Source organism: Onychostruthus taczanowskii, unplaced genomic scaffold, assembly GCF_017590055.1.
Source record: "Onychostruthus taczanowskii isolate IOZ18803 unplaced genomic scaffold, ASM1759005v1 scaffold37, whole genome shotgun sequence".
Classification (NCBI taxonomy): Eukaryota; Metazoa; Chordata; class Aves; order Passeriformes; family Passeridae; genus Onychostruthus; species Onychostruthus taczanowskii.
This window is the reverse complement of record NW_024501126.1, coordinates 8,492,325-8,508,443: the sequence shown is the minus strand read 5'-3', so window position 1 is coordinate 8,508,443 and position 16,119 is coordinate 8,492,325. Positions and strand designations below refer to the sequence as shown.

The following is a 16,119-nucleotide window of genomic DNA, read 5'->3' as shown; positions in this document are numbered from 1 at the left end:
GGATCTGCTCCAGGACCAGGGTAAATCCAATGTCTGTTTCTATAAAGGATGGATTTATATTAGTGCTCAGGGCCAGGACATTGTCTCAACACGGTACCTGCACTAGAAGACAAAAGAAATGGAGAACCTAGAAAATAAGTTTTTCATAGAAGAAGTCCTTCATTACACTAGAAAAGTACTTAGGAAATGTGGCAGTTGTTTTAGGATACAATGCTCAAAGTCCTACAATTAATCTACTCATACCCTAGACAGGTTTGCTGTTTACCCTCAGCATTGCATACTTTCCATGGGGTACCTGGCTGCTTTGGAACTCTCTTCTCCCTACATCCACCAGTTTACTATTGAGTGTGGGAGTGCTGACAGAATTTCTTTCTCCCCTTCATTTTAGTGTAGAACCTTTATGTCTGAGTTGCAAATGGCTTATGCATGAAGAGCTCTGTGCTGTTTCACAGTTGAAAATGAAGCAGTTCAATCCATCCATAGCTGAATTACATTTCTTCTGCTCTTTGTTTCCTATACTTTTTCCCTAAACAGCTACAACTGGCCACCATCAAAGACAGAATTGTATGAACCAATGTGGCATCTCCTCTGTCTTTTAATTTTCTTATGCTTGACCTCTTTTCATGAGGCTTAGAGACAAACAGCTCTTGCTCTAACTTCTGTTTCCTACAGCAAGAAACAGACGTATGCCTCCACTGAATTGGCCATTGTCTGGAGACTTTCCATGAGACCCTAGCTCTTGTTATCTACCATCACATGCCTTAAGGTTTTCTTTTGTGTCCTGTTCCAGACCAAAGTTATGTTCTCTACAGTTGGAGCCTCCCCCAAACTCTGTCAGTGTTGCTACAGACCCACAAAAGGGAAAGCTTTCCCTGTTCTGAATTATTCTGAGAATACTATTTCAATCTCAGAGTTTTCTCTGAACTGACTGTATTCTTAATCTCCCATGATATTTGTCAGGTTACTCTGGTTCCGATAGATTATGAGCTTTTCACATTACCATCACTATCCTCTTCAGAGTAATTTTAAATCACCTCAATTAGCTTTTGTTTTGTGACTTCCTGGGATTTTGCATCCAAAAGTTCTCATTTTACTTTCAAGGGCAGTTCTTTCATGAGATCATCATGAGAGATCTGCCTGCAATGAAATTCCAGAAACACTTTTGAGGTCCATAGCTTTTCCTGTCCCATTTCTATTTTTGCCTGCTTGTGACACATTCTTAGGATTGCTTGTCAACAGGCAGAGCAGAAAAATAGACATGAGCTCTAAAGATCCAGTTGTATTCAAAGGCATGAGCCTGCAAATGCTTCAGCACACAAACTCAGCAGATGTTGGGGTGACTCATGTTAATGTGTGCCACAGGCTCTAAGGAAGTAGACTTCAAATTTGCCTCTGTTGTGGCCAGGTGAGCTCCCATGGCCATTGGTGATAGCTGTGTTTTAATTCAACAAATGGCAGTCAGACTAGTGGCATCACCACTGGTACCATCTTGTTCTTTCAGGTCAGAGGGAAAGGCTCCCAGGCTGATAAGACAAAACAAATCCAGTACTTAGACATGTCATATAAAGGCATTTTCCAGTGGATGATCTGTAGGATTCCAGAAGATGTAAAGATAAAGGAGGTCCGTTAACAACACGAAAAAATAACAGTGAAGCTTTAAGTACAAGCAGCAGCCATACAGGGAAGTGCCTTCCCAATGTAAAACCTTGGGAAACTTTCAATCATCAAAGACATACTATTTCAATAGAACTGGGAGAAAAATGTCCTATCTCCTTCCACAGATCAGTCATGCCTGCATAAGAAGTACTGCAATCCTACTACAGCAAGAGAAACACCTTGTCACTGTTGTTGATAGTGACATTATTAGGTCAGAGTGAAAAAAAAGGCATAGTTTTGTTAAGAAACATAACTTCATGGTTTGTTTCAATCCTCATGGGATCTGAAAGGCCATACCTGAGCCTTTCCAGGCTAGCTTTGCAACATGCACATGTATTCTGTCAAGGATGATCATAAGTACTGTCTCATGGCTTTGAAGCTGCTATTAATGCTAGGGTATTAAAGCTGCTTCAAAAAAATGGGAATTAGTTGTATTGCTCAGTGAAAAATGTGCAGACAAGCTGTTTTATTTAAAGGCTTTAAGTAGAAGCCATTAAACTTCTGATAGGTAAGACAGCTGTTGTGATTAGTCACATTGATGTGGTTTTTGTTGTAAATGGGGATTCCTTCCAAAGCCGTGTTTTGTGACTGTGCAACTGAATGTAAAATTTGTGTAGCGGAGGGAAGGGAGTTTTTTCCGTACAAATAAAGGACCATTCTAATTTTAAAAAGTAAGTTGTGCTTGGTAATTTGCATGCAGTTCAAAGGGTGCCCATAATGCTGGTTGCCAGTATCTGCTACTTCACTGCCAGTAGGCACTTTGGGAAAATGCTTCTTTCCATTTATTAGTAGAGATACTGCTCCAAATGCCAATGCTGCTGCCATTGCAGATCAGGCTGTTGAAGCAGTAAACATTTTGGTTCAATGCTGTTTAGATGGCCCTGCAGATCAGCCCTGAGGTTGCTGCACAGTTGTAAACTAAGGGGAGGCAGAGACTCAAGAGAAAAGTTGTACATCTGTAGCCCATATCCCTTTGGTTGGGGGATGTGTCAGCCTCAGTACACTGCAGAAATGCCAGAGTAATTTGTCTGGGTGCCAATTTACTGCATTTCTCCACTGCAGCAAAGGTTTGCTCTGTCAGGGGAGAGCACTCCCTCATATATGAGCTGTGCATAGAGGGGCAGGCTCTGTGAGGAGCAAGCTACTCAAAGGAACCCTGCCATACAGGGGAGTAATAGCAAACAGGCTCTGCTTTAGCAAGGGGTTTTCTTAGAATATTGGTAATGTCTCTGAGCTTGGATACCAGAGGGCAAAATTCAGGGGTTTTTCCAAGGCAGCCTGTGATGGGGCACAGATACTGCCAAATTGCCTTTCTCTCTCTTTCTGTTTTGCTTTCTTCTTTCTTTTTTTTTTTTTTTTTTTTAATTTTCTCCCCATTTTCCAGCTGAGCTCTTTTTTAAGTCTTCTGTGATGACACAGAAATTGCAGTCAGTTAAGATCCTTTTCCCTGGCTAGTGTTAGCTGCTGGCAGCCACGTGATAAGTGTTTGGTCATCTGCCTCTGAACTGCAAGGCTTTGCAGGCTGATTTCACGTCAGTAGTTAGTGCTGCTGTACAAAAGTAAGAGAGGTCTCCTTTGTGAGGGCTCAGGCTGCTTTCCTGCAGCCACTGCAGCTGTGTCTGTGTGGCCACAGCCGTGCCCTCACACATGTCTGCATGTGAGGCCGTGTGCCCTGAGCTGAGAGCCATCGATTGTGCAGGCAGCACTGGGAAAGTGGGACAGTAGTAACATTCACATCTCAGAATCATGCTGGAGGGCAAGTCATGTCTTAGTTAACACAAGGTCTGAGCACCCTCATTTTAGTAGCTGCTGCTGGGGTAGAAGCACGGCCAGCTCAGCGTGGCTGGCAGCAGGTCACTGCATGGGGAACATACAGAGTGCTGCTCGGAGAAAGCAGCTGCTCAGAGAGCACTGTGAAAGCTCCCTAGCTCTCCATCACTGACAGTGACCCTGAATAGTCTGCAATTACTTGTTCATTTACAGCAGGGAAGGAGCAATCAGTTCTTACAGCAGTAGTTCGAGAACTGTGCAGTTTCGTTCAGCTTTGAGTTCCAGCAGCATCAGCTGCGACAGGCCACAGTGGTTTTTGGGATACAGTTCCAAACACCAGCTCCTGTTGCTGCATGGTTCATGTTAGCTGCAGTGTCGGCAAGACACGTGGCTGGTTATCTTCATATTCTCTAGTGTTCTGTGGATTACAACAGGTTTTCCCTTCCCACTAAGACAGGCTCAAGGTGCCAGGGTGACATGCTGTGTGCACCACACCATGTTCATCCATCTGTCACCAAGCTAATGTACAGCAGGAGAGCTGCACGGTACCTCGAAGTTTTAACATGCGTGCTACTAGAAACAGCTCAAAGCTCTTTCCAGCTATTTAAAAGGAATTTCAATCCTGCTTTGCTTTTTTTTAAAATGAACATGTGGTTATGGACAACTGGGGAAGGTAGCAGTTTTCATGAATAAACAGACTGATTAAAGGGAGAAGCTAATTGTATAGAATACTGTTTTATATTTAATTAGTTAACACTGCTTAAGAAACAAAATCCAGATGTTCAGTTTTGCCCTGTGATTTTTCATTCCTTTTTATTCCAAAAGAATAAAGATAAAAGATAGCTTGGAGAGAAGGTGTTCACATTTATACTTGTATATGTGTGTGTGATTTATGCAAGATTTATAAATTTCATATTTGTTTGTTACAAACATACTGATGAAAACTCTAAATATCTTTAAAAAATAAAATAAAAGAACCATCACCATGAAGTTTCAATGAAAGTGAAGGTTCAGGCACTTAAGCTGAACAGATTAATGTGCATTGTGTTGCACTAGCCAAATTCAAATTCCAGGTCACCTGCATTAGATTTAAATCTCAGTGCAATTTTAAATGTAATGTACTTAGGAGCAGACAGCTGGTCAGTTTACTGGTTTATGTGCTTAACCCTGAGAGTTGAGTGTGTGTGTGTCAATACATGTCAAAATGTCACCTACTTTACAGTCAGGGTTGGTTTATTGACTCCTCAATTATGTTGCTCATAATTGAGTAGTCTAATGATAATTTTAAAATGTTTAAAATGTAAAATGTTTAAAATGTTTAAAATGTAAAATTTAAAATGTTAAATGTTACTAATACTAGTAAAATTATTTTCTATTTTATTTGTTAGGTAATCTCTTAGATTATATAAATAAAAAGCTAGATGATTTTTTTTGTCAAAAGAGTGTAGTATTTAGATTCATAACTTGTTCTATTGACAGAGGATTAAAAAGTTCTGATTTCTAAGGATTCCTGCTGATAAGAAACTGTAGTATGAGGAGTTACTACTGGCAAGTGTTGTTTCTTTCATTTGCTGGTAATTATCAGTCCCTTAGGAAGAGCAGCACACAGATATTTTGTCAGCTCTCCAGTGATTATAACTTGTAGCACAGCAGCATAAACTACCATCACTTGGCAGTTATATTCATCTCATAGATTAATGTATAATGTGTGTACCTGATAAGCAGGTAATCATACTCAGTATCATTCTAAGTGAGGGGTTTTATATTATATTATAACCATCAGAAGGTTTAAGCTGCAGCATTTAACCTGTTTGCTTGTGTATCTTTTATTTCTCCCCAACCATGGGCAAAAAAGACGGACAGATGCTGGGAACCATAGAATTGAAAGATTCAATAGAGGGACCCCATCGCCACCTGAAAACAGCAGAGTGAGGTCCAGAGTCACAGGGTTTCTCTTGTTGGATCCCTGTGATGGGATCAGTTTCAGCCTGAAGAGGGGAGGAGGAAAGTCTTTGTTCCATTTGACAACAGTTTACTTCAAGCCATCCCTTCATTTTCCTAATTCTCAGTTATCATCTGCTTGGTTATGTTCTGAAATTAATCACCAAGCACCTAGGAGATAAGAAAACCCTGATCAAGAACAAAGAAGCCAGTGTAACAGGGGAAATTCCCTATATGAAAAAATGAGAAGCATGGAAGACAAGACTCAATAGTTGCTGCTTCCTGCTTAATTCTGTCAGAGCAAGAGTCAAACACTGTGGAAGAGTAGCAGCTGTGTTTCATCCAGGCTGAAAAGCCTTGTCTGTTAAAAAGACAGCTTGAGATGCCTGAGCTTTTGCTCTTTGCTTTGGATTTGGTTATGCCAGAACTGCCAAGCAGGTAGTGGCTGCTGACTCTTCTGTCCAGTTGATCAGCAAGGCTCCCCCAGCCCGTGAATTGTAGCACTGGCAGGTACTATTGGAGTCAGAATGAATAAAGGGAGAATATTCAATACAACTCAGTGTATTATTACAACAGCATTGCCTTATTGACTTATTCCCTGATGCTGTGCAAACACTCTACTCAGTAGTTGTTCAATTTCCAGCTGAACTCAGTAAATCATATTTCCCAGCCTTAAGTCTGGCAGCTGATTTTTCCCGTGAGGGACACTAAAGACTCTACAGTTTTCATAGGCCCATTTGCTCTCAAATATTCAGTCTGTAGTGTAATAAATATACCATTTCATATCCCTTTCTGCACTTACAAATAAGTTCATTTTCCACCTGATAAACCATCCTGTGTGAATGTTACGTGCATTAGAGTGATGTATTTGATGTTTTCAACTATGCTGTCTGCTAAATAATGAGACATAAAGCAACTCTTGACAGAAGTTAAAGGAGAAAAGTGAAAGAATTCATTTCATCTCTGCAGCAAGCCTGGCTGCTGGCCTACTAGGTACCCTTAGTGTGCACTCAGGATAACATGAATTAGGCTTGCATGTTGAAAAATGCCTAGGAACATGTTCCTATATCACTGAATCTTTTGAAGAAGGGGAGTGTCCTTAGCATGAAATAACTGCATGGCAGATCCCTGCAGTGCAGAGCTCCCACTGGGTCCCAGGAGTCCTATGGCATTTAGCCACCATGAATGCACTTCCTGAGCTGCAGTAGCTAGAGAAGTATCACACACTTTGCTTTCTTTCCAACTTTGGAGATCAAATACCTGGAAGATCAAGAGAAAGAAAACTTCATTCAGGGCCCGACCCAAGATTAATTTTTAGATGCCTTAGGCACCTTCACTGTAGCCAGGGGGTATGCAAAGGAGTGTTTTAAAATAGAGTTTGCCACAAGCAGTACATGTGAATATGTTTTCACAAAAATGTGGATAGTGTTTTTCTCCTTTCTGAGAGAAAATAAGGTCCATTACCATTACTACTGTGAAATCAGTATTAGACTGTCAGGTAGCAAGAAAATGTAGAAATACTTGAATTTATCCTTTCCTTTTGTATTTAAGCCAACAGAGGAGAAGGGTTGTGTGTGCTCATTTGATTAAGTTTGATAATGATCAGCCTAGAGAGGGGCAAAGTGATTTGCAATTCTGACCCATGCAAGAAACTGTTGGGGTTTTTCCTCCATTATTCCTGTTACACTCTCACAAGCCCTTTAGCCAAGTACCTGCTGCCTCATCCCCGTGCTTTCAAGTGATTTAGATGCTAAAAAAAGGATCAAGAAAAAATAAAAAGTAACTGTTTCTGTTTCGTTGTGACTGATGCCATGTATTTCCTCAGTGTATTGAGAGGATTGCTACGAGAAAAAAATCACTCAGTAGTTGCAACTTGGATAGCTTTGGTAGCTATAAACAATTCAGGCTGCTAATACTGGCTCTTAGTTCACAAGCTGAAATCTGAACAAAGTGGGGATTTCTGAGATCCTTAATTTAGCCCTTCTTCACTGTGCTTTATATCTTAACCGGCATGCAATGCTAAAACCTCCTCATTTCCCCATCTCAACTCTTACGAAAATGACAGACAGCAGGCGTTCTGAAGATGGCCCACAAGGACCAAAGTCTGAATTCAGAATAGGGGTGGGAGAGAGCTAAAGATTTAGTCTTTGTGCATTGATGGTGCAGAAGAGCAGCTGAACAGGTAGGTACAAAAGGAACCGAAGTTCACAAAGCCTCATTTTTTCACAAATTTTTGACTCATGACCTAGGGAATAGCATCCTGGTCTGAAGATGACAGGCTGTATGTTTAAGTTTCTTGGCATTTCAGATACTGAGCATCTTCGCTGCAAATGGGGAATGCAATGTGGTGTCCAGTTAGAAACCTCATTGATCTGTTCTGTCTTGAGGATTTGGCTACTGTAAGCATTTCTGCTTTACTAGAAGAAACAGCTGTGCCATGCCATGAAAAAAAGGATCATGATGATTTCTTTCATGTGAACAAGGAAATCTGTGGATTTATCAGTGTTCATGTGCTCAAACTAAAACATTGCACAAACTAAGTTACTTTGTAGAAATCACAAATTTTAATTCTGGAGCAGAATGTTTCTGATGGCAACAATGCTTTTTTTTTTAAATGCTTGTGTTTTGACAAAGCATAAATGTTTTTGGCACTATGTTTTGCAGTGTTGTAGTTCCAGAAGGTCAGTTACCAATGACTGCACTAGAATTTATAAATGGAAGGTTATATAAGAGCCAACTTTCTTAAAGTGACTTGTGTTACTGCTTTAACTAGGGTGAGCCTTTGCTGTCTTTTAAGGTTGACCAAGGTTATATGATTTTTTTTTTTTTTTTTTTTTTTTTGGTGGGGGGTTGTGGGTTTAGGAAGTCTGACTGCAGAATAATAATTGATTTTTTAATAATAATTGATTTTTTTCTATGCATCCCACAATGTCAAATTGCAGATTAATACTGCCTCATTCCCCTTCCACATTGTTTACAGCAGTCAAATTTTATAGTACATTGTCCAATTTATCCAGGTTAAAGCAGTGGTAGATCTTCCCCTGTCTAAGGTCTTGCTTACAGCTCTCCTGAACTGGAATTTTTCCTGAATATCTCCTTTTCTGCTTGTGAGACTAGTCGATTACCCCTGAAGACCTCAGAGTAGCTACTGCAGTGTATCTCCATTCCTGGTATTTGTTGCTTACTTTCAGGAATATCTTTCTGTAATAAAGAAGAGCTTAGTCATGGCTAGCAACTCTTTACGAAACAGTACAAACCGTATTTTTCTCAGAACTGAAGTCCTCTATGGCTTTATTTAGTCTTCTCTGTAGTTCTTCCTCCTGAGTTTAAAGATAAATGGAAGAAAATGAGACAAGCTGAGTTGGTCAGAGTGCTAACAATGCCGAGGTTGTGGGATCAATCCCTGTATGGGTTATTCACTTCAGCACTGGATTCAATGATCCTTGTGGGCCCCTGCCAACTAAGAATATTGTGTGATTCTATGAAATGTATTTAGGAGCTATATTTTGCTGCCACCTTATCTACCTGGGACATTCTGTGTCAGAAGTTGAAGCCATTGCAGAGGCCACTGGACTTGTGTTCATTTTTTCTTATCTTTTATTGGCTGTCTTTGTTTTGCATCTCTGCATTGCTTTATTATCAAAGGTTTACTAAAGTCATGGCAAATTTAGACTGAGAGACAGTAAAATCCACAGGAATAAATGTCACAACAACAATCTGGTCCTTCTCAGAGGACACAACCCCAGCTGCTGACTACACCAGTATTTGAAATTCCCTGGGTGACAGAGTTCAGTGTCCTTATCTCTTGTGAGTGTACACAGAAAGAACACGAAAAACACAGACAACTCTTCAAACTTGTCCAACTCTCTCAAATCTTACTTCACCAATGATCTCATTGCAGACTTATTGTATTAAAAAGATCTCACAAGTCTTATCAAGAATATCCATACTTTAAAAAAACAGCACTAACTTTTAAGACTTAATCTGTTATATTTTGACTTTACTTTTGTAGACCAGATGAAGGTCAAGGACAGCTTTTAGAGTAATAAAAACTAATCTACTCATCCAATGGAGCAATTTGTTTTGACTTCTTTGATTTTGCCCATCTCTTAGCTCCAAGACTGGTGTTTTTTTTAATCTTCAGGCTGCTGGCACAAAAAATAACAATTGGAAAATGGCATATTGGCAAAGAATAACAATTGGAAAATGGCATATTGGCAGATAGTTGCTCAAGAAGCTTTTCACCTTTTCAAGGACAGGTTTAGTTCCCATGTCAGTAAAAAATTGTTTCAGACACGAATAGAAGCATTCCTGCCTGCACAAGAAGATGCTGGACCACCAGAGGCAGACTTTATGAAATCCTCCCAAGAGCCTCGTTCTATCCATGGTACTGCATTGAGCCTTTGTCCTGGAACAAAGGTTTTTTGTTTGCTCCAGTGAGGTGGAGATTAATGTCTCCTTCATGATTGTTCAGGTTTCACACAAAGGGTCTGTTTTGCATGAGTGGTTGGAGCAGGCAGAAAAGGAAGCATCAAAAATTGTCCCTGCAGCAATGTTTCTGCTCAAACTCCATGTTCACAGTAGGAAGAGCAGCAAGGGGGGCAGAAAACTTGGGACAGAAGAAAATTACTAAGTTGGGAGATGGACAATTTTCAAAAAGAGACCAGAAATCTGATATCTTTGGTTTATTGAGGCTTTTTAGAAGTGAAGTAAAATGATCTTTTTTTCTGTAAAAAAATTAAGCAGCATAATTCATTGGGAAGATATAATGACTACCTTAAACAATTTAGTGACCCAACCCAGCATGGAAAATACCACCTAAGTACTTTCAGCAGCAGCTGGGGAGAAAGCAGATGTGTCATTGTGTTAATGCTATCTGAGCATCAGTAAATTGTGCAGCTGCTGGACATGCCTTTATTTCTAAAGAACATAGTGCTCTGTCACTCTGGAAAGCTGGGGGAGGTGGGGAGAAATTTAGAGATGTATAAACCAATTCTTTCAGCAGGAGATATAAAGTTAGGGGGTGTTCCCACAAGCAGGCTCTGGTTCCCCTGCTACTTTACAAATTTTATGAAGTGTGATTGCAGCTTTACACCCCCTGCACAGAATACAAAGTGCACAGAAATCTATACTGACTTGCATGCTCCTGAGGGATCATCATTGTCAGAGAATGTCCTTGTGATTCAAGTCATCAGCATTATCATAAATCAGTTTCAAGATGTGACTGCGGTCTGACATTTTTACTGCTCACAGATCCAGGGCTTTTGGTTCATGGGACCCCACCATTCTTCTGGTTGGAAAGGCCTCAGGAGTTCATCAGGTCCAGCCTTTCCACAGAGCAGTGTCTGCTGTGGTGTCAGAACAAGTTCCCTGGGGCTTTGGACAGCCTGTTCCTGAAAACTTTACATTTCCCACACAAGAAAAGGACCCAATTTCTGACCTCTTCTGAGTTACAGGGCACATGAACACACATCATAATGTGTCTCAACAGAGCATCAGACTGCAGCAACCTTTGCCCTGAGATTTGCTCCATTGGTTAGAGCATGCTGCTGATAGCACTAAGGCTGTGGGATCAATCCCTGTGTGGGCCATTCACTGAAGAGTTGGACATGGTAATCCTTGTGGGTCCCTAACAACTCAGAATATTCTGCGGTCCGTGACTTAACGCCTCAGTCTCAAACAATTTAGGATGATGAATTTAGGTTGTTTGCTGTGTATCAAAAATTCCTCAAAACTGCAGGTGTGGCTGTGGAAAGGCTGCTGTCTGACAGGAAATACAGCAAAGATAGCATAAGTCTGCAGGCTCATTCTGGCAAGGACCAGGTCTTGGTATGCAGCAAGCTTCTGTAGCAAGGCAGTGATGCTGGCCTCTAGTGTAAAACCCAGTGATTCCTCCACAGATTCCAAAGAACTTTATGATTGTTTATAGAACTGTGCTTCAAAAAAAGAAAAGAAAACAACTACCAACCTAACTGAAAAAAAACCCACTTAAGTCATTAAAGACAAAAAGGTTTTTACTTTATTATTTTCATGGTAAATTAGATAAAATTTCCCATCAACAGGCAATAATGTCTTTGTGATAAAACCTGGACTTTATGATTTCTTGGCCCACAATAAAACACAAAAGCTCTTCTTTGTGTAAATCAATGAGGAGCTGCATCGCCTTCCTTCATAAGAACCGTGTTCTTTCTGTATTTTTCAACTACCTGAGAAGGGCATGGTAGCTTCAGGAGGTATTAGGACTTTGTATTCTGTGCCACACCTCTATTCAACACGGAAGCACACTTCAAGGGGAATCTGAAAAAGGGGGTAACTATTAACTTCTCTGTTGTTTCAGTACTAGTAAGGAGTTAATAGTTACAAACTGCCATTACTTTGACTCTTCATAAAAATACAGAAGTGCTGTTTCTTTTAACAATAAGATGCTAGAGTAAGATTTTGAGTGAAAAGCTCCAGTACTATGTAGTCATTTGGAGAACTAAATTTTCAAGGTCGATGAAGGTATGGATTTGAAATAGCTGTAAATATGCTATTTAGCACTAACAAATTAAACTACTTTTTTTCCAACATCTTACAAAATAGATAACTGGAACAGAGAAGGGAAATCCAGCATTTGACATGGATGCTAGTTAGAACAAGATATTATCTTGACGTCAAAAATATATCTGTGAAATCAGCCCGTCTTGTGCGATACAAGCTCTGAAAGGAGACCGAATTATGGAAGTTCTGTTTATGTCAGAAAGAGGGAGACCATGGAGACATTTGGCAAATCAGGAGATCCAACCACATAAGACTCAGGCTACTTTTTGATTTGTTTATTTTTCTGTTCAAAAGGCTAAATCATTCCTCCACACTAGTAAAAGTTTGAAACTTAGCTTATCCCAAGGACCCGAGGTGCAATTCAAAGTTGAGCTGTGTAATAATTTTCAAAGTAGGTTTCCTCTGCCCTCATTGGGCACCGTGTAGCATAAATGGTAATTGGAAATGAACAAGGCATTGGTTAAATTAAGCTACAAGCCTCAATACATACATAGAACAATATTTTTAGGGTAAAACATTTCACTTGGATATTCTGCAAATATAACAGATTCAACAAATGATATGAAACATCTGCTGAGGGGTTTTTTGTAGAAGAAAAACAGGAACTGCATTTCATCACAGAATAACTTTTACCAGGTTAACCATCTTCCACAATAAAATCTGTTATTCCAGACTCATTCCAGGTTGGCATATGTCTAACCTATTTTTAAAAACATCCATTTTGGATTCCTTAATTTCTTTCTGAGGAACATAGAGCCATACCATGTCTCTGTCATCTGTCATTGTTTCTTCTTACTGAAGACTGCACACAGTCTAACAAAGTTGTACAGTTGTTCATAGCTCATTGGGATACTATTTTGTGCATTATAGTTATCAATGAATTCTTGAAAAATAGGCAGTTTTCTACAAGTGCCACAAAGCGAATCAGTCTGGCACCCTGCAGATTACTATACACATGACAATAGCCTTTGTTAGCATAATGTATTATAATGCATTATGTAGTGGGTCTCTGAGGTTTAGTAATCCCTGTCAGCAACCAGAATAAATGGAAATAGCTTCCAGGAGATGCAAGGCCTATGAAAAGACTGTTATTTTTCAAGAACTAGAAGCATTCAGACTCACACATGCAGCCTTTGAAACAAAATCTCATGAACAATCTTTCATCACAATCATTTGTGAAAGTCAAATGCTATAATTGTACTTAAGAGAATAAAGAGAAATTGAACTGAACACTAGCAGTTCTGTACTTTCCCTATTGAAAAAAAAATATTCGGCATATTCTCTTAGGCTTGGTGACAGCACAAGTTTTTAATTTTGACTTTTGAATATGCTTAGACATGGAATTTGTTAGCTGAAGATAGCCAGGTTCCACATAAAAATATGCACACCTCTTAGAGGAGGGTGTCTAAGCCACAAGTGAGAGCATTTTCTACTTCAATGCACAACTGTATTGAAAAAAAAATCATTAATATTAGATAACAGAGCATAACCTGCATGGGATGAAGGTGCACCAGGATTACTGAACTCCTGAAGCCATAACTCCCATGCAGACTGGGAAAGGCATCTCTTACACTACACTTGCCCTGCTTTTTATGCCCTTCCCCTCGGCATCTCCCAGTGACCTTTAGCAGAGAGATAGTACTAATCTAGCTGGAGCTTTGATGTGAGCTAGTACAGCTGCACTAGTTTCCTTATGGTGCTGTGAGCTATTGATATATTTAGTAAAGTTTTTCAAATTTTACTAGTGTAGAACAATTGAGGGCAAAATACCAAAACCCTCCAGATCAATTGAAGTTACTAAAACATCTTCAGAAATGCTTAGCTAACTGTTGTTGATACTATAAATGATAATACATACTACTGTCTTTATGCAGAACTGCTAATTCTCTGTAGCATTCCACTCTGCTATTTACACCTTCATTTCTTCCCGTATTTTTAAAGCACTCATCACTGGTTAAATGATCAAAGGCTCTAACAAAACTATCCTTTAATATCACGCTGCACTCATACCATAAGGCATCAGAAAATCAAATAAGCTCTGTTGCTAGAATTCCACAAGAAAAATCCTTACAACCCAAAACACTGAAATGCTTTGGCCTCAGCAGAGTTGCCAGGTACAACACTCAACAGCCAACTGCAATTGCAGCCTGAAGCTGCAGTGCCACTCTGCATGCACATTGCTTGCCTCTGCAGAAGCTTTCACTGTTTAGTCTTCATCTCTTGATTAGATTAAATTAAGGTATAGCTGTAACCTTAACCAAGCCATTTATTCTATATTTAACCTTGCAGACATGCATAGAAATGCAAGTGGGGTGAGAAAGTGTTAAATTAGGAGAAAGATAGGAAACATCCTATTGGTAAATCTACTTCCTAAAATCTTTCCTGATCTGAGTCACAGGAAGTTAGCACTGCTTATTCCAGCAAAGCCAATCTTTAATTGTCTGTGCCATGTTTTTCTGGACTACTGTTACCATCTTCTCCAGTCTTTTGTCAAGCATCACCTTTTACCAAGGTAGTGGCAAACATCCTAAAGACCAATCAGAATCACAAAAAGCTGACTTCATCCTATTTTCAGAATACGCCATCTGTAACAAAATCAGCAGCTGAAATACCTTCCTGCTTTGCATTTTTAGTGTTATTCTTTGTCTGAAGTAGAGCCTGGGTTTTTTCCACTACATTTTGTCTTTGAAGCAGTAAAGTTGCAAGCACTCAAGGATTTAAATTCAGAGGGCTTGAATGATGCAAAGCATTAGTTTATTTTCCTGATGCTTTGTTCCCTCTGGGCATTGAGAGTATCATCTCATAAGATGATAGAGAGGGCTCCCTTAGCAAAATGAAACTAGTTGTCAGTACTGCAACCAAAAAGATGGAAGGATGTTGAGACGAAAATAGAAGGTCCTTCTGCTGCCGTGCTTCACCTCCTCAAACTGCTTATTCTTGAGCTTAGCAGTCTTTACCCATCAGCTGCTGTAAAAGTGCTCTTTGAAGCCATTTACCAGCACAACTCTCTGCTGATCAGGGGTGGGGAAGACTGCAGTTTGCAACAGCTGAGGAGGAATGATCACACACCACCTGGGTGTGAGTCATTCTCCCTGACTGGCAAACTGACCTTACTCCGGTGGGAGCGGGGTGGAGATTGACTCTGTTCTTATTAGGGCCAGAAGGAAACCTTTAGAGAGCGGAAATGAGTACAGTACCTTTGGTCACTCATTGCTTGCCTGTCTAACCATATTCAGCACTCTCAAGTGGCTGTTGAAGAGGGAAAGACTACTCTGCCTTTTGCTGGCAGTGGGCAGGCTCTGATGTTAGCATACACGTATGGAATCTGGCAGCAGCAGCAACTGCACTGCTCATTAGGACACTAAATGGCACTGTGCAGTGCAAGCAGTGTAAAGGTCCTTGCTTTCATGAAAACAGCAAATTATAAGTGAAGAGTGGGCATCTTTGTATCTTACTTTATTTATTTGGCTTTGAAGAAGATTTGACAAAATATTCCCTGTATGACTGCTTTAGGGTCATTTGCAGGGAGAGTACAAGTGACTGCCGTCTGCCTAAGGGTGTCTCCAGCAATGAAAGAATTCACTCTGTTGTTGTACAGTTACTTTTTAATAACTGAATTCTCAACCACACATTCCCTTCTGCTCTAGATTGTCCCCTCTGCTTCAGTCATACCCTGTACAAGTAGATTGGCACAAGAAGTGCTCAGTTCTTTTGTCTTCTGCTCTTACCTTCTTCCACTTACTGTTCTCTGTAGAGGTGATGGGGATATACTCCAGGACAGCATCAAATTAGTCAAGTAAAACATGCAATTGTAACAAAAAGATAGTAGTTCCTACCCTAAGAAGTGGAGAAGAAAACTGAAGATGGACCTTTATGCAGGAAGGTGAAATGTTTTGTTCACCACACAGAGGGTCAGAACACGGAACCTCCCACAGGCCTTGGGAAGCTTCTGCAGTCTGGGTGCTTAGAAGCTAAAAAGAAAGGACAATTTCTGACACTGTACCAAAGAATGAGAATGAAATCCCAGCTGTCTCAGAGATGGTAGGACTTCAGAGACTAGTTTGAAAAGTTATCTGAGCATGTAGGGCTGTGACAACTGGATTAAAAGAAAAGAGCTAGCTGCTATATGATACTAAGTGGTAGGCTAAATTATAACAGAGTGGTTATAGAGTCTTACAGACTATATTGTACAGCCCATGTGCATAATTTACA

The 16,119-nt window shown here is 40.0% G+C and overlaps 1 protein-coding gene across 1 annotated transcript in view; it reads left to right on the top strand.

Annotated features, from left to right (window-relative positions):
* Positions 1-16,119, top strand: part of ANKH (ANKH inorganic pyrophosphate transport regulator) — a 103,612-nt gene that overhangs the window by 76,668 nt on the left and 10,825 nt on the right. The gene's annotated exons all lie outside the window — the stretch shown is intronic.